Source organism: Miscanthus floridulus, chromosome 4 (assembly GCF_019320115.1).
Source record: "Miscanthus floridulus cultivar M001 chromosome 4, ASM1932011v1, whole genome shotgun sequence".
Classification (NCBI taxonomy): domain Eukaryota; kingdom Viridiplantae; phylum Streptophyta; class Magnoliopsida; order Poales; family Poaceae; genus Miscanthus; species Miscanthus floridulus.
Genome location: NC_089583.1, coordinates 34,341,548 through 34,364,531, shown reverse-complemented (window position 1 = coordinate 34,364,531; position 22,984 = coordinate 34,341,548). Strand labels below are relative to the sequence as shown.

Sequence of the window (22,984 nt, the reverse complement as noted above, 5' to 3'; positions counted from 1 at the left end):
AGAATATCGCAGTACAAGCAACAGGTTTGGACGATGCCTCCCCTTTCACGTGCTTAGTACTTTCACCGCCGCCTGGGAGCGAGGCAGAGCCGAGGGATTTTACACAAGAACTAGAGTCTTGCAACCCAAGCTCGTGGACCCTCCCACTCTAATGCCACCGCACCGAATTGATAGCCTTGACTACGGAATTTTACGCAGGGACAGGTGCCTGGCAACCCTTGTCAAGCGATCAGTCGTGCTAGAATTGGATGAGCTCACAATGTTTTTCGCCTCCAAACCGATGATTGTTGCTGTAGTCCCCCAGTCGAACATTGGAGAAGGGTGGGTTTATGTGGTGGATGCGGGTGGTAGTGGGCGAATTGGTCAAGGAACTCAAGATTGGTGCCGCCTAGGCCGTCACTGACCCAACTCAACCTAAGGAGGGACCTCCGGGATCTCAGGTCGAACACCACAGGGGCGTTAACCGAGATCACCTGCCAACCGGAATTACGAGCTGTAGATCAAAGCGAGCGGAGTCGGACGTACCGCGATGGGGTTGAGCGCCTTGGTGATGGTGGTTGTGGTTGTGGTGGTGGTGGTGTCGGGCCGCTGGATCCGCCGCCAGTCGTCGGTGAAGGGAAGATAACTAGCACCGGTGGAGAGCTGAAGCACTCCCTACCCACGCCGAGGATACGATGCCTCTGATACCACCTGTCACACCCTTGGCCACCGGCGGGTCGCCGTCGACGTGAGCGATCGGGAAGCACAGATGCGAGGAAGTGGGCAGGGCAAACCCCTCTGCCTTAGCTTATTAATATTACAAGTCTGGTTCCGATCCGGTACAGGGTTCAGCACTTATGTGCTTATTACAGACACTGACATCCTGGTCCCACATGACAGTTCGTAAATAGAAACGTAATACATAAATATGCTAAGCCAATACGGAATACGACTTCTCCTTGAGCCTTCCTCCTTCTGTGTCCTTCGCTATGTGTGGCACCACCGTCCGGTGTGACATTTTCAGGTAGCAGCTGACTTCCATTCCTCTGTTTTGTATTCTTGATTTATATGTGCTAGTGACTAATTTTGCCGTCTCCTGATTCTTGTCCAGAAAATGATTGCCCTAAGCTTGACAACCTCGACGCGCACCGTAAAGGTTTTGGCCCTTCACTCTTGGGGGCCTAATCTGTACTCAGTTGTTGACTTCCTCAAGTGTTTCCCCTGCTTGCAGAAGCTTTATGTCGAGGTGTGTATTTGTCTTTGCTTGCTTCATATGCCAATATGAACAGTTGAGACATAATATAATCTAGTGAGCTACTGTGTGACGTTACGGACTACATACCTAGCAACTGCTTTCATATTGTTTTCTTTCTTTATTATTCAGGCTGACCTACAGAAGAGTAGGAAAAATAAACGGAGCTATAATCCACTGGATCCAGTTGAGTGCCTTGAGTCTCATCTTAGACAAGTAGTCGTGATGAAGTATTGGGGCATGAGACCTGATGTCGACTTTGCCAAGTTCTTTGTTTTGAATGCAAAAGTCCTAAAGAAAATGGTATTTGGAGGCATTGACAACTGCAATGATTATTGGATGACTAATCAACACAGACGGCTTCAACTGGACAACAGAGCTTCTCAAGGTGCTCAATTTAAATTCAGAAGCGGTTCTTGGTACAATTCTTTCGCACACAACAACACACACGATTTGTGGATGGATGATCCCTTTAACAGACACTTCTGCAGATGACGCATGAAGATTCGATGCCCATTCAGAAGATTATCTTGTCTTTATGTCTAATGCCCAAATTTAGTTTTCCTGCTTTTATTGATAGCCTTCAATTTGTTGCTTTGCAAGTTCTGTACTCTTACTGAAGTTGCTGCAAATCCGTGCTCTATTGAGGTTGTGAACAGTATCAGTATGTTATGTGTGCAAATTCATTGCAACAGGTGACTTTACATGCCTGTTTAAGAAGTCAATCTTTTGGAGAAACATATGCACTGTTTTTATGTGGTAATAACCTCAATTCTTGTCTTGGCAGTTGTTTAATTAGAAAAGCATATGTGAAATTCTGGTGTTGGTTTTCATTTATCTGTTGCTTCCTTTTTTGTGAACTTTACCTTGTCAGCACTTTAGTTAATTAGATTACATTGACCTTATTGACAGAAGATATAAAAGTGTGGAGAAAAGTAAAACTTGTTTTTTTATTAATTGCCCCAACATATCTTCTGATGTTGCCTATGTATGAATAGTGAAATATAAGATTGTTAAAATTTTAGATGAACATAATCGGAATAAATTAATGTCAATTTAGAAATATCTATTATCTTCGGATCAAACAGAAGTGGTGCATGCTAATCGTTTGAAAAGCTGGTATTGTATAACTAAATTACAAAATGAGGTCTTGGACATCACGATTCAAAGCACTTATCAAGGATCAGAGAAATAAACTTAAAATCTACAATTGTGTCCTTTCAATGTATAATATTGTGTACCAAGTAACGGATCGTTTTTGAGCTAACAGAATATTATTACTACTAATTGTCATCAGTTGAACATATGCTCAGTTTTTGGCAGTGATGTTATGTCAACCATAATGCACAATTTTTTGGATAAGTTTAGTGATTGATTCAGCTCTAATGCTGCCAGGGTCAAACTATGTCCATTATTTTTGTTTGTGTTTGAGACACGGTGACCCAAAGTTTACTACCTTGGGTATTTTGATATCTGCTCTGCACAAGCATTATTCATCCTGTTCTTTACATTTGTGTCTTGCCCATTTCATTGGGACTATGCTACTATCTACACCATGATGTTGCTATGCTATCTCTGGCATGATTTTTTTAAGGTTCAATAATCTGCCATGTAATGTTTCCATGTGTTCTAGCAGTGTAGGACCCTTCTTTGATATGATTTTACTGCAATGCTGCAAAATTTACAGCTGTTACCTGAGCACGGCTGTTGGTCACTCTGGGCCTGAGTGGAGCCCTCCGAGCTGGAGAGTTTCAGGCCTCGAGGACCATTCAGTTCACACAGAAAACAAACTGTGAAGACAGGAATCGTGGTCATCATTCTCTATTCTTTGAAGGTCTGCCGCTTCTCTGCATCTTGATCCAAAGCGTCGCTGAAGTACCTATGGACCGACAATCTTGGAGTCCTTGAAAATCTAGCTTGACACTTCTCTGTTCCTTTATTCTAGTATGCCTCTTCGGGCTTTCTTAGGTTATGGTTCTCTTAAAATAGACTTGAGACTCAACTTGTCACGAGAAGGGGCAGCATTCCTCTGGGCTAACCGCAACAACGGTCGTTATCACAAAATCTCTTAAACTTTCACTATAGAATGCATTATTACTGCAAATGTACATGTATGACCTTGTTCCAACAAGTTAGTCGTCACCTAAAGATATCAGGTTATGGAAATCCTATTTTTCTGAAGAATTAAGAGTTGATCCGTTCTCAAGTCGAGCACATATAAATAAACAGTGTTTTTTTGTCTATATATATTGCATTTTACTATCACATCTCCTAAATTTCAAGTGCTAGAAATTTAGCTGACAATTAGGCGATTATTGTTAATGCACACATATAGTGATTAGTTACTGGATTAGGGAAGGTGCAATGCCTGGTATGGTTAAGGCATAGAGAGTAGGCTGCAGCAAGAAGCACTACAAGAAAAAATGCTTCTAGATACATTTTATCTCCAGGCTAGATACACTATTTAATCTGTAATGAAGTATAGACTCATTTTACTAAAGTGTGTGCGTCTTCACACGGACAACTATAGATACATTTTGTCAAGTGTGTCTAAAAGACATGATCCACTTTCTAGACATGGTGAATTGTGTATCTACATCTTGTAGAGACATTTTAAATTTTGTGTCAATCAATGTCATACCTTTTTATGTTTTTCTATTTTTTTTCTTGTATTGCTAATATTTTTTTTTTGAGGAAACAGGAGGGATCAGAGGCTGATCCCTACTGAAATATATTAAAAAAGACCAACAACTCAAAATACAAGTGAGAAGAGAAGAAGAGAGAGCAGCCAAGCGCTCAAGAAACAAAAAAAAAATGGAGAAAAAGAAAATCATGCAGATTACACAAGCTGCTCTAGCCATGATACAATCAAAGGAAAGTATCTCTTCAAATGTGGAATTGCTTTTTAATAAACACATAATCATATTTACTTTGGACACCATAGTATAGAACGCAAAGAAATGCATTCATTAACTTAATTTCTTATACATCAGAATATATTTAAAAAGTTTTGTGCATGTCAGACACTTGCACTTCATTTCTAATCTTTGCTTCTTTGTTCGGTAGATTTTCTTGACATGATTCCATGACCCTATATCCACAGATGAAATAAATAAATTCATTGAAAGATCAGAAAAATACACCACCACGCAAATTTCCGAGATGAATTTAGAATAAAAGAGTCTTAACTAGAGATAGAAGCAAGGATTATTTTCAGTGGTTGCGATGTCATAAAGCATGCTGATTCTCTAGCATCTGGATACAATAATATACAATGCTTATATTAGTTGCTAACTACTCTGCTTTAGGATCAAATATTCACAGCATCTTGAAATTGTATGTTAGCAACTTGAAATCCTCCCGGCCTCTGCCTAATTAAAAGGCACACAACCCAAAGTAAGAAACGAAAAGAAAAAACAAAATCAGAGCACCCTAATAACTTTCAATCTATAGACTAGACCGCCACCCATGTGCCTGGGTAAAAAACTCCTTGACCACCTGCGCTAAGAATTGAGAGGCCACTAGAACCACCTCCTGGGAAGTAGGCTTCTGAAGGTGAAGGTGGACGTGACGCGTGACCGGAGCACCATCGGCGGGCTGCGCTACTTGACTCATACTCGGCCGGACATCACGTTCACGTTCGGGTATGTCAGTTGGTTCATGGATATCACGTTCACGTTAACAACTGCAGTGATAAGTGGATGGCTAATCAACACAGACGGCTTCAACAGGACAACAGAGCTTCTCAAGGTGCTCAATTCAAATTCATAAGAGGTTCTCGTTTGACTTCACCCTTCGACGACAAGCACACACATGATTTGTGGATGGATGATCCGTTTGACAGCCACTTCTACAGATGATGCATGAAGATTCGATGCACATTCAGAAGATTGTCTTATTCATAGTCTTTCATTTGTTGCTTTGCAATTTTTCACATACTCTTAGTAATGTTAGTTTGAATCTATGATCACTCTATTGAAGTTGCAAACAGTATCCGTATATGTGCAAATTTGTTGCAACAACTAACTTTGCATGCCCGTTTATAGAAGTCAATCTTTTGGAGCATATATACTGTTTTAATGCGGTAACAACCTCAATTCTTGTCTTAGCAATTGCTTGCTTACAAAACCATATGTGAAATTTTGGTGTTGGTCTTCATTTATCTGTTGCTAACTTTTTTTTTTGTCTACACAATAGTTTACCAAGTCAGCACTTTTAATTAATTAGATTCGATTTCATTGACCTTATTGACAGAAGATATAGAAGTTTGGAGAAAAGTAAGACTTGTTTTTTTATTAATTGCCCCCGACATATCTCCAGATGTTGCCTATGTATGAATAGTGAATTATAAGCTTGTTAAAATTTCAGATGAACATAACTGGAATAAATTAATGTCAATCTAGGAGTATCTATTACCTTCAGATCAAACAGAAGTGTTGCATGCTAATCATCTGCAGTGAACAACTGGTATTGTGTAACTAAATTACGACATTGGCTCCTGGACATCACGATTCAAACCACTTATCAAGGATCAAAGAAAATTAAAATCTGCAATTGCACCCCTAGGAATGGGTCGTTTCTGAGCTAACGGAGTTATTATAATTATTACTTATAATTGTCATCCAGTTGAACATGTGCACAGTTTTTGGCAGTGACGTTATGTCAACCATAATGCAGATTTTTCTGGATAAGTTTATTGGTTGATTCAGCTCTATACTGCCGGGACCAAACTATGTCCATTCTTTCTGTTTGTGAATGAGAACTGGTGATTCAAAGTTTACTGCCTTGGGTATTTTGATATCTGCTCTGCACGAGCACTATTCATCATGTTTGTTACATTTCTGTCCTGCTCATTCCATTCGGACCGTGTTATCTCATAATCTGCCGTGTAATGTTTCCGTGTGTAATAGCAATAATGTAGGACCCTTATCTGGTATGATTTTAGCGTGATGCTGCAAAATTTACAGCTGTTACCTGAGCACAGCTGTTGGCCACTCTGGGCCTGAGTAGAGAGCCTTCCGAGTTGGAGAGTTTCAGGCCTCGAGGATCATTCTGTTCAAATGTGTTTCATCACTCTCTACTTCAGTTACAGTACCCCATATTTATGCGGAAATTGAGGGGTTGTGCATACAATTACAAAATGCTCCTGAACTAACAATTATATATTTGGGGTTATAATATTAGGAATTGCAGCACCTCGTGGGCACATATAGTCATCTGTTTTCCTCTGTTTGGTTTAGCTGTGAGATGTGGAAAACTGTTGTGAACTATGGATTAAATCTTTACTATTTTGTGTGCTTTTATATTATTCCTTGGTGTGGTTGCAAAATGTGCACAATTTTCTCTTTACGTATGGTTAGCTTGGTTAGCTGGTGCTATGGAATGACCCACTCCTATTTCGGCTCTTATGGCTCTTATGCACGCAGCAACTATGGTTACTACAGGGATTTTTCTTCTAGCTAGATTTCTTTCTCTTTTCATATTCCTAACCTTGATAATGAGTTTCATTCTTTAGTAGGTGCAGTAACACTCTTCTTAGGAGCCACTTCAGCTCTTGCTCAGAGAGAGATTACAGCAAGCTTAGCCTGTGAAAAAATTATTGTGAGCCATGTACTATTCGGCTAGAACAAGTATAAAACCTATCCTCCCCCCCCCCCCCCCCCCCCACACCCCCTCTGAAACCGCTGTGTAACAGCTATCTATTTTCACCAATTAGCAGAAACCAAAAGCCTAGTCCAAAGTGTTTACAAAACTATACTACATGAAAGGAGCAATTTCTGAAAAAAAAAATAACTTTAGGCTTCACCTGATTACTTGGCTTTATGGTTTTTTTAGCAGCAGAAGTACTTTTTAGAAGCTCAATAAAACACGAGAAAATTGGCTATCTGCCATTCCAAAGAGTGGTCTTCGCAACTTTGCCATTTTAAACAATGAATTCACAAAACTGCTAAACAGAAGATGTATATCTTGATTTCTTTGTCATAATCCCTATTTAGCCCCCTTTTATGTCTTCTTCTGATCTTAGCCATCCGAAATGACGAACTTGCCCTTTTGCCAAAATGAACATGGAAGCCAAATCGTTGATTGGACATGTTCCTGCCATATGAACCAACCAACGCGCAATTGCCCAAGAAGCTGAATGGACGATGGTTGTCGGGCTCCGGCTCTTGGGCTCACCTGGCTGGTATGGCCCCGCCGCCCAGCGTGGCTCCTCCACCCGACGCCGCTCCGCTCGGCACGCTAAGTGAGCCCTCTCCGCTAGGCACGCTCGACGCGCCACCGGCAGCCCACGCACTCGGCGCACCACTGACGCCCCACATGCTCAGCATGGCCTCATGACTTGATGTGACATCGCCATCCAGCCGCCCTACCTTCTGCCCGGCACAGTGCCCAACGAGGCCCTGGTGAGAACTGAGAACTGTGGTGCCTGACGCCCCGCCTTCGGTCATGCTGCTCAATGCAACCGGCCAGTGGGGGTCTAGTAGAGGACGTGAGGTCTTCATCTCCTATCTCCTGCAACTAAAAGGAACGAAACCAAGAGAACCGAATCATGCGATAATTGTTGGGTGTCTCTCCCCCGTGCGATCCCACTATCGCTCAAATTAGAAACTCGCGGAAGTCATGGATCTAGCAACCCCCGACGCGATGACCTGCCCACACCGCATCGACCTGCCCCGCGACCGCGACTTCCCCCCTCTGATGCCCTGCAGCTCGCCCCGCAATCACCGCAATCTCCATCGGTCTGCCTTCCCCCCTGCACTCCTCACGCGGTGGCTCAAATCGGCATGCTCAAATCACGCATGTGATCCGTGGACGGGGAGGGAAGAGAGGCGGTCGCACCGTGAAGGCGTTCACCTCCATCCACAGCAGCAGGAGCTCCTCATTCCGGCGGTAGCATAGGAACGGCGACAGGTCCACCGTGCAGTAGCCGCTGGCGTCGTTGTGGTCCTCCCCTCCATGGCCGGCACGAGCTCAGGAGCAGGAGGCCGCCGAAGTTCCCGACCCCGTGCCGCGAGCGCGACCTCCCCTCCTCCATGGCCGGCGCGAGCTTAGAAGCAGGAGGCCGCCCCAAGTTCCCGTCCCCGCAGCTGAGCGTGTGGGTGAGCGCGTGTCCACTGCCGCGTGGGCGAGTGCACTTCTACCGCGGCCGACGACATGCTCTGCATGCTCACCCCATCCTGGATCTCAACCACTGAGCCCCGTCCTCTCACCAAGTTCGGGATGCAGCTCTAGCACCAGCTCCTCATCTTCCTCGACGACGGCATCCTCAAGGAGGACCTCTATGGCACGCAGCTCTAGGCCGCGGAGAAGCTCCAGGAACACGACATTGTGGACGCCACCGCGAGCACATAGGTGAGTACACTAAATAAAAAGGAAAAGTAATTCAGCAGCACCTTTTTCCACAGAATGAATTATCCAGTGAGCTTAACGAGGGCGTGCAGGACCTCTTAAGGGATACCCATTGTAATGCTGCTGAAGTTCTCTGTTTCGGGCCTTAGAGCATCTCCAAGAGCACCCTATTTTGTCTTCCCAAAAACATGTTGTTTTCCAACTCCTAAAAAGGTATTAGGAGGAATAAATAAGATCATCTCCAACAGTTTCTAATAATCCACTCCTAAAATAAGAATATAATTTTGCATCAGGAATCCTATACTATTTTTAAATTATCCTAACCACTTTTTATAAATTGTTTCTCTCTTGTACATTTGCATCAGGAACCTTTTACTATTCTTTATTCTTTCCATGTCCTTCCACCTTTAGATTGGCCAACAAACACGCGCGGGGAGAGAAGATACCTGCGACTCGAAAGCGCATAACTTTACGCGAAATAGGGTGACTTTTTCTAAGTTCTAAAAGATTAGGAGGATGGATTAGGAGTTGTTGGAGAGGGTTTTTTCTCATCTTGCTAAAAACCAAGAATTAGAAGGGATTTAGAGAACTCTTGGAGATGCTCTTATTCAATGGCTACCACTTCAAAGTCCAAACAGAAAACTAAGAATCATTGGATCATGGTAATAAGAAATATAATATTTGGTTATGGTCCCATGTGAGATTTAGGGAGTGATATTGGAGAATTGTGTGTCGTCAGGTTCTACTTATTCTTGTGCAATTACAGTATTACCAAATATTTGATTTATCAATGAGAATAGGCTATAGTTTTCTGTTGTTACATTTTGAAAGGATATGCATTGATTTTTCTATAGTTACATTTTGAAAGGATAAGCATTGATTTTGCCTTGCTCGTCTTCTTTTCAGTACAAGCCTGAGTCATGTATCCTGCAAGCACACAAAGGAGACAAAATTAAGAATCATTATCGTGTAAGTATATGATCTATATACCTTTTTAGCCTTGCTGTATTTTCCACAGTGATTTTTCAGTGATTTAGCCCTATAAGGGATTGCTCTCATATACAGATATACCTTAACTCACACAATTAATATAGCTATGTAGAAGAACTATGCTAATTGCTTGGCAGTATGATCTTTGTAGATGCAATATCTTGTCTCATATATGGTTTACCTTTTCATGTTTGATTAAAGCACTCCTTGGTACTTTTCATGTGCTAATTGTCTCACCGATGGATCAGTTTTTTATTCTAGCTATGACAGAGGTGATCATTTGAATTTACTCTCCTTTCCTATAACAATAAACTTCCTATGTTTATCTGTGGTCCAATGTCCATATTAAACTGTATTGGGCTACAAGCATATGTCATCAAAAATAGATGAAACGGCGTGTGCCATTTATATCACACAATCTTAAATCCGCCAACCGATTTTGTTGTTTTCATCTATAGGTTGGGACAAAGGATTGCTAGGCATGTGCGTCAGTGAAAAGCAGAAGCTAATGATACCTGCGAAGATGGGTTATGGTGCGCGAGGCTCCCCACAGAAGATTCCAGGTATGGCTAATAATTTGTTTTCTTGCTTGCTGGTTCCATGCGAAAAATTTATTTGTGTAGATTCTCTCATCTTCAGCATGGCCATTACCTCATCCTGGATGCGCATTTTACAGCCTCACCCGTGGACTATAGAGCTGTGGAGGCAATGGCAGGTGCTGCTCCTCTGTGGCAATAAAGAAGGAGATATACGAGTGCCTCTTCCGGCCCACCCTGCTCGACGGCGGCACAATGGTATTTTTTTAGAAATTTCCAACAAAGAATGCTTTAGAGGATAATTTGGAAAAAGAAGTTGGATCAGTAGAACATGTTTGTCTTTTGATGTTTGATACCTTCTATAATGTTTGTTCTAGGAGTATCTTTTTGTCTGCGATGGTCTAACTAAAACCAGTTATTTGAGTAGGAATTTTGGATCCGGAAGAACAAGGGAGGTTTTTGCATGTCCATCTCCTCAAAGTCTATGTCGATCACAGAGAGAGATGATAGGAGGTATTGGAGCCACCTATCCACAGAGGAATCAAGGTACTTTGTTTTTGTTTTCATTTCCCAGTAGATGTACTCATTAGGAGGTTAAGATCGCATTCCATAAACTGTCAGGGTTGTGATAAAATGAAATCATGGAATACTTTTATCATGACATGCTTTCATATGGTCTACTATATTTTGTTATATATTATATTGGAAGCTCTTTGTTAATTGCTTGGCTTTTCTTATGTTCCTCAATAAGACAGTAATCTGATCTTATACTCATTCTTTTTCGGTGAGCATTTAATGTATTTCTTTTGTTAATAAACTGGTTGAAGATTTCTTTTCCCGGTACATATGTATTTCTTTCACATACCTACTCAAGAAAGAACTATGATATATTTCTGTGATGATTGCTGGTGTGTTTCCCAGTAGGATGCATGGGATATTCAGACACATTTAGATGTCATCAGTGCTGAACAACTTAGCCAAATTGTCAGCAGAAATTGACAAATTACCAAGCCAGTAAAGTACTTTGAGTATGATTGAGTTGTGTAGGACCATGATTTTTTTAGGCTGTGTGCTCTGTTAAGTGTTACTTGCCTCTATGTTGCTATGTTATCTTTTGTGCCATTGTACATATATAAAATCCTGAAGCTAATCAGCATGCTGCATACATCCATAGTCACTTCGGTAACATCGGAAAGCCTATATGTGTACAGTTAACTTCATTCCTGCTTTCCTGCTGGTTCATACAGCCTATTCTTCCGGCTCCATTGGGCAGACCACACAAGCGGACGGGCCACCGAGGCCATGGCTCTGAGAATATCCAGGGTTGGGACAACTTTCAACTTCAGACTATCAGCACACTGCATCCGAGTCTTACCTAATTAACCCTGGAAGATGGATCCTTTACCATGTCAGTGATTTCATCATATCGAGTTCATATGAGGTGACGGAACTCAAGTTCTCTATGATGCAAATTGATTGTATGCATACAAAACGAGGACTGTGTGTTGAATCAGTCTGTATATACCCCAAAGATCACGTATAAGAGGACTGCGTATTCTGCCAGAAAATTTTGTAGGAGTGCTTGAATTCCTTGGCTAGCCTATTTCTTCTTTTCGGGTCATCGGTGTCCAAAAGGGTAGTGTGCATATTCTTTTTCTAAGAGTTGTGCATGAACAATTTATTTATTTATTGTAAGGTCTTATTCTGTATTTACTTTCTGTAGTGTTAGTCAAATAAATAGGGAGGTCAGGAAGTAGATGTAGGTATATGATTGGAGCGCTTGACACGCGCGTGTAGAAACATATGTTTCATTACATGTACAGAGATCTTGTGTTTATACATTATTGGAGACATGCTTCCAGAAAGTTTCACTTAATCTGGCCTATGCAAGTATTTGTGTCTCGATGTGAGGGAGTCCTGGTTTTAATTTGAACACAACTGAAAAGTCACCGTAGCGTCAACGAAGGTTGCATATGGTTTGTGATTCAAACCTGAATTGGGGGCGGTTGCTGAATGGCTCCATTACTGTACTGTTTTTTCGATTGTGGTCCTCTCTCTTCAATTGGATTAGCGATGATGTAAAAAAAGTTAAAAACCAACAATGTATCTCCATCACATGTTTTTTTTTTAAAAAAACACGGTGCATAGTGAACAAAAATGTGGCGGGGCATTGCCTATTTGTTAATTATCTGAGTCAACAAAAATGTGGAAAGGTCTGTACAGTAGAGTCGGTAAGCCTGCGACGCCGTACTCTTCGTGACCGTGTTAATTTTACGAACTTTGCTTTTTGGATTAATGTCATTTTAATGTGGGTATTTAATTTCACAGTATTGTTATCTTTATCATGTGATCCGTGTTTTTTAATATAAAAGTTTAGTTGTCCCGTAGCAACGCACGAGCACGCTACCTAGTTTTGGTATAAGGGCAAATTCGTCCTTTATCATGATTGAGATTAGGAGGAGACATAAAAAAGTAGCCAAATAGGGATTATGGTAAAGAAATGAAGGCACACATCTTCTGCATGACACTTTTGTGAAGTCATTGTTTGAAATAGAAAAGTTGCTAAGTCCACTCTTTGAAATGGCAAATAGCTAATTTTCTAGAAAAATCGATCTAGCCGTTTTTTCTAGGAAATCCAGTCTAGCTGGTTTTGAAAACCGACCAAACCTGTTTTTCCACGTTAGCATCTCCAAAAATGTATTTTTTTCGCCGAACTCCAAATGAAATGATCAATATATATTTTTTATCGTCTTGACGAGAGAAATACAATGGTGGAGTATTATCCTTTTAACAATTTTGGCTGTCAAGACGAGAGAAATAGAATGGTGGAGTCTATTATTCCATTTTAACAATTTTGGCTGTTAACAGGTTAGGGTACTAGCTTAGTACTCCCTCCGGTTTCCTAAAGAACATCGTATTGAACAGTGGCATAGTCTCAAAAAACAACTTTGACTGTTATTTTTTGCTATAAAATATTTATAAAATATAGTCAACATATACTTTAATTAAACTACATTTCGAGATGAATTTATTTACATCACTTTCATATTTTTAAACTCAACTTAAATGAATTTATTTGTAGTTAAATTTTAGAATGTTTGACTTAAAACAACCTCGAAACGACATTTTTTAGGAAAACCGAGGGAGTAATTATTTGGCAATTCTACCCCTTATAATAAAGAGTCAAAATTTCTTCACTGTTTTTGGCCTGACCCCTTTTGGTCTTACCCTCTAACTAATTTTATGAATGAAACCGTCCTAATCTGTGTCCACACATGTCCTATTTAATATGAAATAGACAGGGGTCATTGAGAGGTAAGCTGAATAGGAATCCTAATTTGAATAGATTCCTTTAACATGTACTCCTCTTTTCTAATTTAAATGCGTAGTTTTTTTTTCCAAAGTCTTCAATAGTAAGAGTCGAGGTGGAGTCCATTGCTATTTCTTTTCTATTTCTACTCATTTCTTTCCTATATGCATGTTCGAGGCTTACTGTGCCCCGAGTGTGCTCCTGCTATGTCTGCCCACGTGCTTTGCGCCCCACGTCTGTTGCTACTGGATCCGCACGTGCTGCTACTACGCCTGCACGAGAGAGCATGTGCGTGGGGGCTGCCCAGCTACATGAGAGAGAGGATGGGAGCACAGCGTGCGTACCTGTGTTGACCCCGACTGTATGCTCCACCGTGGGGGACCAAGCCTGGCTGTGCAGGGGTGCCTAGTTTTGCATTTGTTGTGTGCTGGCCCAGTGCTCTGCATGCGCGCATGCATTATGACTAGGGAGTGCTCGGCCATTTGGGCACTGACCGTCCGTTGCATGCACGTCCGCCTATTGGAGTTGGCCCACATGATAGAGATAGGTGCGTGCAGCACGTGCGTGCCCGCGAGTTAGAGCGTGTGGGGAGAAGCACCTGCTGCAACATACTAAAACCAGGTGAAACAATTGAAACATACGTTTGCAACATTTGTGTGTAACCACTGCAACATATGCAACATCTAGATAAACCACTTGCAACATAAGTCTAAAGTAGGTGAAACATTTGGAACATACACTTAAAACATATGTGTATAGTCACTGCAACATATGCAATATTCAGATGAAAACATGCAACATCTAGATAAAACAGATGAAACATTTGAAAACACACTTGCAACATACGTGTATAGTTGCTACTGCATATGCAATATCCAGATGAAACACACTTGCAACTTACGTTTGAAATAGCTGAAACATTTGAAACATACACTTGCAACACGCGTGTATAGCCATTGCAACATATGCAACACCAGATCTACTTTTGCAACATCCAAATAAGACATATGCAACATACATCTGAAACATACGGTTGTAAAATTTGCTCACTACTTCCTGTTGTCCAATGAAGGCTCGTTGATGCGGGCGTGGGGGAGCACAGTGCGAGGCATGGGCGGCGCGAGGCACGAGCGGTGTGCACGGCACGAGGCAGGTACGGTGTGAGGCATGAGGCGTAGGGATGCACGGCTCGAGGCGGTTCCGTCCCGGTGAAAGCGTATAGATTTTTTTTTAATAATAGAAAAGTCAGACCTGGTTTGCAAGCTTAGCAAAGGCGTGCGTGTAGCCAGACAGACGCTTGGTAGAGAGCACTACTATTAGTTTTCCTTTCTTGAATTCTTTTTTAGCACATCTAATCCAATTTTTGTTTCGTTTTTTCTACATGCGCCGTTTTTTTCTTTTCCCGTTTCCCTTTTACCGGTTGGCAGCTTGGGTCTGATTTTGTATTCTTTGTATTCTTTTTTTTTAGTGTTTTCCACCCAAATATTCCAATCGCCATTTGCCTGTGGGTCTGATTTTGTATTTCAAAGTTTTTTCCCACATGAATTTTTTCATTACGTTCTAATATATATCCTATATTAAAGAGTGAAAGGATTCTTCCATCTTTCTTTTTCTTCTTAAACTGTTCTCCCACCCCATGTATCCTACGTGACATATGGTCATAGCCCCTACTCATATATGAGTTAGACGTGTCTCATATATGATTTAGACTTATAACTTGTACTCGTATGATTTCGAACAACCTGCGCCTAGCAATGGTATAGAGTTTCATTCTAAGACATGTTGAGTTCCTAGCGAGCACGTTAATTTTGCTAGTTTTTTCTATAAAAATACAGAAAAAATAGTCAAGGGTCTGACATTTTTCGCGGAGAAAATGCTTTTCGCGCCACCAAAGCCTTCGTGTCCCATCAAATTTTTTTAGGACAACGCTACAGCGGGAAGGAAAAGAGCGAATCTCGGTCATTCATTTCTTGCCAACAGTTGGAGATTAGCCATTGCTCCCCATTCCCCAACCCTCTCTCGCTACCTCACCCAAACCCTCCCCTCGCTAGCCGCCGCGCCGCCGCCGCCGCCGCCAAAAAGCGCAGATCCTCTCTAATAAAGGGCCAAGAACCACTGGGGAGTGGCGATGGCATGGGCAAAGGCAGCCTCGACCTCATCAGCCGGCTCCCCGATGAGGTTCTGGGCACCGTCATCTCCCTCCTCCCCACCAAGGACGGCGCCCGCATGCACGCTGTCTCCCACCGGTCGCGTCCTCTCTGGCACGCCGCGCCTCTCAACCTAGATGCCGGCTTCGACCTCAGCCACCAGGACCAGAAGCGAGTCGCCTTCGTCTCCAAGATCCTCTCCGCCCACCCGGGCCCTGCCCACCGCTTCGCCCTCCCCAGCATCCACCTCCGTGACCGCTACGCCAAGATCGACGGCTGGTTGCGCTCCCGGGCCCTCACTGGCCTCCGGGAGATTGAGTTTCGCTACGAGATCGAGTTCCCGATCCCGAACCCGCGGCCGCACTACCCGCTACCGCCGTCCGTGTTCCGCTTCGCACGGGAGATTTAACTTTTTACCATTATAACAATTGGCACCTCCTCAAATAACATCATAACGGTTTTCACTACAATTTTACCAGTGAAGAAAGAAAGCAGATACAAAAATACCACATTTGCTCACGTGGCACGCCAGCGACGCACTCCACGTTGGATTCGAGTCAGCGGGGTGTGGCAAATGACTATGGTTGCCCCTGAACCATCAGGGAGAGCCACCGCGCACGCCTCCACCGCCTCTCGCGCGCGCTCGTAGTTGGTCGCGCAGGATCGCCGGGGATAGGGCGGCCGCCACCATAGCCACCAGCCTCTGTTCCGTGTCCCCGCGGGGGTTCGCGCGCAATCTTAAGGACTGCGAGGTGCGCGGCCGCGGCTGCGTGGTTGCCGTCGGCGGCCTCAGACGGAGACGAGGAGTTCAATGGAGATGCAGACACGAAGGGCGCGTGCTTGGGCGAGGTGACGCTCTGCTCTAGCACGGGCCTCGCATCTCTTGGCAACGCATGGTGGACGCCAGCGTGCTCGATCCAGCGCATGGTGACGGAGCCGGCCAGAGCGCTGCTGGCGGAGCTGTGCGTGTCCGCGACCGCCGATGCGTGCGCCGTGCGTGGGCCGGTGGCCGTGGGCGGCTGGGCCCCCGAGGTGCTGCGGGAGATGGCACGCATAGGCGCCGTGGGGAAGCTTTGCCAGAGGTGCTGCGGGGCACCTGGCCCTGGGCGTGTCCCCACCACCTCCTCCTGCACGGTTGCGTCCCCGGCCCCGCCCTTAGGCCCCGCAGCCACCGGCCCTTCACCCTTACCGCTCTCCGCCGCTGCCTCGTCGTCATCCAGGTCCGTCCCCTCCATCGCGGAGCAGTACACCCTCTCGAGCCTAGCCTCGGCCTCGTGCAGGAGGGCCTCGTAGGCGTCGTGGGTCTCCTCGAGGCGCACCACCGCGCGGCACGCCTCGGCGGCGGCCACGATGACGCAGGAGGAGTCGACGAGCTCGTGGTCGGGGCGCGCACCTGGAGTGCCCCGCGCGCGGCGGAGACATCGGCGACGGCGCGCGTCATGGAGCGGAGCACAGACGGGTGGTGCAGCCCCGGCATGCGCTCGACGAGCTCGAACTCCCCCGCGGACAGGGAGGACGGCGTCGTCCGCGGGGATGGGGTGTGCATGGGCGGCTGCTCGATGTCGAACTCGGAGGAGGTGGGGGCCTTGTTGGGCTTGGCGAGGGTGGGGATGCGGGAGAGCACGTAGGAGAGGATCGGGTGCATCTGCATCGCCGGATCCATGTCCGCCGGATCGGAGTGGGGAGATCGGAGTGCGGAGCGGACGGGGGGGGGGGGGGGGGGCAGGTGGCGGAAGATGCTTTTGTGGAGCTATGCGTGGGCCTGCGAGGCGTGGGCGGCCAAGGATGGTCGCGGCTGCGAGGTCTGCGGCGGCGCGTGGCAAGGACGGACGTGAACCGGAGCCCGAACTGCTGATGGACGAGGGCAGGAGAGACATTTCACGCGCGCATGCTGATTTGGATCTGTGCTTGCGCAAGGGTTGGCGTGCCACGTGAGCAAATATGGTATTTTTGTATCTGCTTTCTTTCTTCACTGGCAAAATTATAGTGACAACCATTATGATGTTATTTGAGGAGGTGCCAATTGTTATAATGGTAAAAAGTTAAATGTCCTGTTTCACGCCCACACGGCCACCATCGGCTCCTGCGACTTCCCCAACGAGATAACCCCGTCGTCGCTGAATTTCCCCTGCCTCAAGCAGCTTACCCTGGGCAGGGCCACAATGTCTGAGGACACCCTTCAAAGCCTGCTCTCGGGCTGCCCTATTTTCGAGAGCCTCTTGCTTGACTGCAATTCCGGCATTGGTCGCCTCTGCATTGTCTCAAAGACTCTTAGGAGCATTGGCTTCAGTGCTCATCGGGACAACCAAACTACGGTCAAGTTCCAGGAGCTTGTCATCGAGGACGCACCCCAGCTTGAAAGATTGTTACCGCTTGATCCGATATATGGTCCGCCAACCGTCCAGGTAATGCAGGCCACCTAGGTTGCAGGTATTGGGCTTGCTGTCAGATCGCATTTCCAGGCTCGAGCTTGGGAACTCAGTTTTTCAGGTACCTGTTGCCTTCTGAATCTTGCATCTGGTATTTCTATGTGCAGCTTATTAGTACTTATCGACTCCGGGTTTCTGCTCAGGAAATGAGTGCTATCAGCTCGACAACCTCCATGCCCATGGTGAAGGTTTTGGTTCTTGACTCCAGTGGTCCTAATCTGGACTCAGTTGTTGGCTTCATCAAATGTTTCCCCTGCTTGGAGAAGCTGTATATCATTGTGAGTTGTTGTCCTTGTTTGTGTCTATTGTTTTAATGATAAACAATAATTGTCTTGTCATCTCGATCGATACATTGTCATCTACCTACCAACTTCTTATAAATTGTTCTTTTCTTCTCTCTGTATACAGTCTCACCCACAGAAGGATGTGAGAAATGTGCCAAGGTACGATTCACTAGATCCTGTCGAATGCCTTGAACGCCATCTGAAAACAGTGGTCATCAAGAACTGTTATGGCAAGAGGCCTGATGTTGACTTTGCCAAATTCTTTGTTCTGAATGCAAAAGTGCTAAAGAAAATGGAATTTGGAGCTCTTAAGACTGTCTCCAACGACCGCGACCCAAAATGCAAGACACATTCGTCTTTTGGGGAGCGCTACAGGCAAAGGATTCAATACCTATTTTTGGTCTTCTCCAATAACAAGACTCAAAAGACAACTCTTTCTGTCAATGGATCTCCAGGAAAGAGGATATTGAAATTTGGGTTATGCCTCTCCTGGCACCTAAAATAGGTCTTTCATATAGGTACTCTGTTGGAGGCTATATTTATTATGTTAGACACCTATTTTGGATTTAGGTTCCGCAATCATATTTGGAGATAGCCTAACAACTGCAATGACAAGTGGCTCGCTAATCAACGCAGGCGGCTTCAACTGGACAGTAGAGCTTCTCAAGGTGCTCAGCTTAAGTTCCGAAGTGCGGATTGGAGTACATTCACAGGAAATAAACATACCCATGATTTGTGGATGTCTGATCCCTTTGACAAGTCCTTGTGTAGATGCTGCACGGGGATTTGATGCCCGTTCAAAAGATTGCCTTTTATGTTTCTAGAGCTAAACTTTGACGTGCCTGTTTCATTTGTAGTATTATGTTTCTTTTTCAGAGTTTTTGGGATACCATCAACATGTTTTTGAGGTATCTCGGCATGAAGTTGTGAACACCGTGTTTGCTGTATCGTTTCAGCGCAGCTTTATGTGCAAGTATCATAGACGAATGTAGGTCATTGTTATATGTCAACAACTCTTGTCCTCTTTGAACGTAGGCCCTAATATGGTGATCATGTGGTTTCGGTGATTCATGGGCACAAGTACTTTGACTAACGTATGTATTGCCAAGGTTAATGAATGCAATTTAGTCGCAATGTGAGTGGCTACAAGTGACTTGGCTCTTGGTGACTAAGGTCTCTTCAATAGTGGAGCAGTATTTTTCAGCTTCAGCATCGCGAGCAGCTTTATTAGTGGAGCCAAAACTATTTTGATAAAGCATTTAGTAAAATAGCTTCTCATAGTAGATAGAAATAATATAATGACCATAATGCCCTTATATTTTCTTTTTCTCTATTTTTCCTTGTCTCCTTCCCACGCCTCTCCTTCCTCTGTGCGGCTCGTGCTTGGCAGTCGTGCCCTACCAATTGGCGCCCAAGCCCACACCCTGCAGTGAAACCCTCTGTGGGACGGTCCTGTCTCTGGTTTCTAGGATGGGACGGGGACGGCATGATTCCAATTTATGTTTAGTTGAAGAGGGGTGAGACCAACCCATTTTCTGTTTGGAATTGGTATGCTGACATAAAAAAAATGGGATCACCTACTGGCTGGTGGGGTCCATTTGTTAGATTTCTTTCTTTTTTTTTCTATTATTCCTCTTCTCCTTATTTATTCACATCTTCCCTGCGCCTCCTCAGGGCCACGCCCTGCGCCTCGCATGATGTCGACGAAATATGGTCGGCAGTCTACCTAGGGGTATGCCCAAGATAGTAGATTGTCGGCAGACAGATGCGCAAGCCACAAACAAGACGGTGACGCAAGACAGACACGAGGTTTTATCCAGGTTCGGCCGCCAAGAAGGCATAATACCTACGTCCTGCGTCTGATTTGTATTGCTGTATGTCAATGAGAGATGTTTTTTAGAGGGATCCCCTGCCCGCCTTATATAGTCCGGGGGGCAGGGTTACAGATCTAGAAACCAATCCTAGTCAGTTACAATTGCCATATGTGGCCGGATAAGGATTCCTATTCTAACCGATCAGGATCCCGCTTGATCGCCAAATCCGCCTTGACTCCTTGTGCGGGACTCCGATCAGGTTGGCTGGGCCGCACGTCGTCTTTCGGGTGGACCAGATCCATCGATCCGGGCCGACCCAAGCTTAGCCGTAAGGGTATAGGGGTTAATACCCCCACAGCTAGTCCTCGAGCACCATGTATTATGCTGCGACATGCCATTTTAACCTTCTCCAACAAGTAAGGCTTCAGTCCTTGACATCTCCGAACACCGTTGTTGCCGGAGAAGTAGGTTGTCCGAAGAATGTATGGTGCTCTTAAGAAAAAAGAAAAAGATTTCCGTTCTGGTAAGTGTGCCCACTTGTATTTCTGAACAGAAATGTAAGTGCTTCTTGAAGCGTAGCGTCCTTGATCATCAGAGGCGTAGAGGTCGAAAAACAAACACATTCACCGCAAGGTGAAGTGTGCCCACTTAGTCCCCGAGCCTGGTAGTAGGTGACGTAGGCACGTGGTGCCAGGGTCTAAAAAGAATACCCAGTTAAGTTGAGAACCCAATTGTCGTACAGGCAATACGAGATGCACCGGCAGGTGCATCGTACCAATGTAGTCCCCGAGCTTGCTGGAAGGCGAAGTATGAGCCTTGTAGCAAGGTCTAAATAAATGTCTCTCAACTGTATGTGAGTACAACTCACATGTAGCCGAGGAGAACCATTCTCCGAGCAGTGGTCGGGACAGTCCCCGAGCACATTGATAATCCTTACAATCATTCAAAGCACTGGGGTCAATTGAAACATATTCATCGTAAGGTGAAGTGTGCCCACTTAGTCCCCGAGCCTGGTAGTAGGTGACGTAGGCACGTGGTGCCAGGGTCTAAAAAAAGAATTTCCACCGAAGTCAAAAATCTAATCGTTGTACAGGCGATATAAGATGCACCGGCAGGCGCATCATACCGACGTAGTCCCCGAGCTTGCTGAAAGGTGAAATATGAGCCTTGTAGCAAGGTCTAAATAAATGTCTCTCAACTGTATGTGAGTACAAATCACATGTAGTCGAGGAGAACCATTCTCCGAGCAGTGGTCGGGACAGTCCCCGAGCACATCAGTGGTCGGATCAGTCCCTGAGTACGTTAGTGGTCAGAGCAATCCCCAAACACGGTAGCGGTCGGAGCAGTCCCCAAGCACGTCTGTGGTCTGGGCAGTCCCCGAGCACGGAAGTGGTCTGGGCAGTCCCCGAGCATGGGAGTGATCTGAGCAGTCCCCGAGCATGGCAGTGGTCTGGGCGGTCCCCGAACACGGTAGTGGTCGGAGCAGTCCCCGAGCACGTTAGTGGTCTAGGCAGTCCCCGAGCATTGTAGGAATCTGATCCATCCTTGAGCACAAAACAAACATCGAAAATACGAACACCATTGATGTATTTATTTGGTGTATTTATTTATCTCCTTTCTCTGCCAAGTCCAGTCTGACACGCCTGGTCAAAAAAGCAGATGGGTATAGTACGTCGTTCTGTCTTCTTACTCTTTTCTGGCAAACAGTCGCTTGGCACCTGTATGGAGGTGCGTCAGTGTGGGCCCTCTTACACTATCAACGAAGAGGCGCATACACTGGTAACGAAGGTGCGCGTTTATTGGCGTAGATCTCGAGGTTGTGTGAACAACCGTCTGCGGCGCGTGCGCACATCTCCCAATAATCTCGGGTGGATGAAACGACGGAGCTCTTTGTTATATATAATGTAGATCTAGTAAGTTACTCACACCGTTCCCCATTGTCATTCGCCGCCGCAACCTTCTTCTTCCTCTTGCCAAACCCTATTCCTCCGAAAATCATCGCCAACCCCCTCGCCACCGCATCCACCCCCTTAGTAAGGACAGGCTAATGGCGAAGAGAGACGCCTAGAAGAAAGGTGGAGTCATGGCGAAGGAGTGGTGGAAATCGCGGAGCAATGAGCAGACTATCAAAGACCTCGTCGCCATGGGAGTGCTCCACAACAAGGCACTCGCGGGATGGCGTGCGCCGGAAGGAGAAAGCTTCCCCGATCCACAACCAGGTGAGATTATGGTTTTCAAAGACTTCTTCAAATGGGGTTTTGGGATTCTAGTGCACCCTTTCCTTCAGGGTCTCTGCTTGTATTACGAGATTGGGATTTGCAATCTGCATCCCAACTCGATTCTTCTTGTCTCCACCTTCATCCATCTCTGCGAGGCTTATGGTGGCTTCCAGCCCCATTTCGACCTCTTTCACCACCTATTCTGTCTTCGGAAGAAAGGGAGCGGTGGCTCGAAGATAGCCGGAGGCATCTACCTAAATCTGCGCGACGGCATGAAAGCCCAATACTTGCACTGCCCCTGGAACACCTCGCTGGACGAGTGGTACAAGAAGTGGTTCTACATCCGCGAAGAGCCAAACACCATCACCCTGTGCGACGTGGGGCTGATTCCGGAGAAGAAGAATAGCTGGACAGAGAAGCCTGAGAACCTAGAGCAGATCGCCGAACTACTCAGGATGATCCCGTGGGGAAAGCTAGATGGCCCAAGTGTGGTTGGGAACTTCATCAACCGAAGGATCTAGCCCTGCCAGAAGAGGGTTCATCCTGGCTTCGAGTACCAGGGGAGCGCAGATCCAACAAGGACTAGGAAAGAGGCGCTCGACAAGATGGAAATCAAGGCCAGGATTGGGGAGCTATTCAACCTGGCCGATCCCAATTATGTCAGGCTGAACGAC

General features: G+C 45.3%; 2 pseudogenes; both read left to right on the top strand.

The window, feature by feature from the left end:
- The first annotated feature begins 8,265 nt into the window (after positions 1 to 8,265).
- Positions 8,266 to 11,683, top strand: LOC136548375 (F-box protein PP2-A13-like; annotated as a pseudogene).
- Positions 11,684 to 14,527: 2,844 nt separating this feature from the next.
- Positions 14,528 to 19,067, top strand: LOC136548374 (putative F-box/FBD/LRR-repeat protein At4g00315; annotated as a pseudogene).
- The last annotated feature ends 3,917 nt before the right edge of the window (positions 19,068 to 22,984 follow it).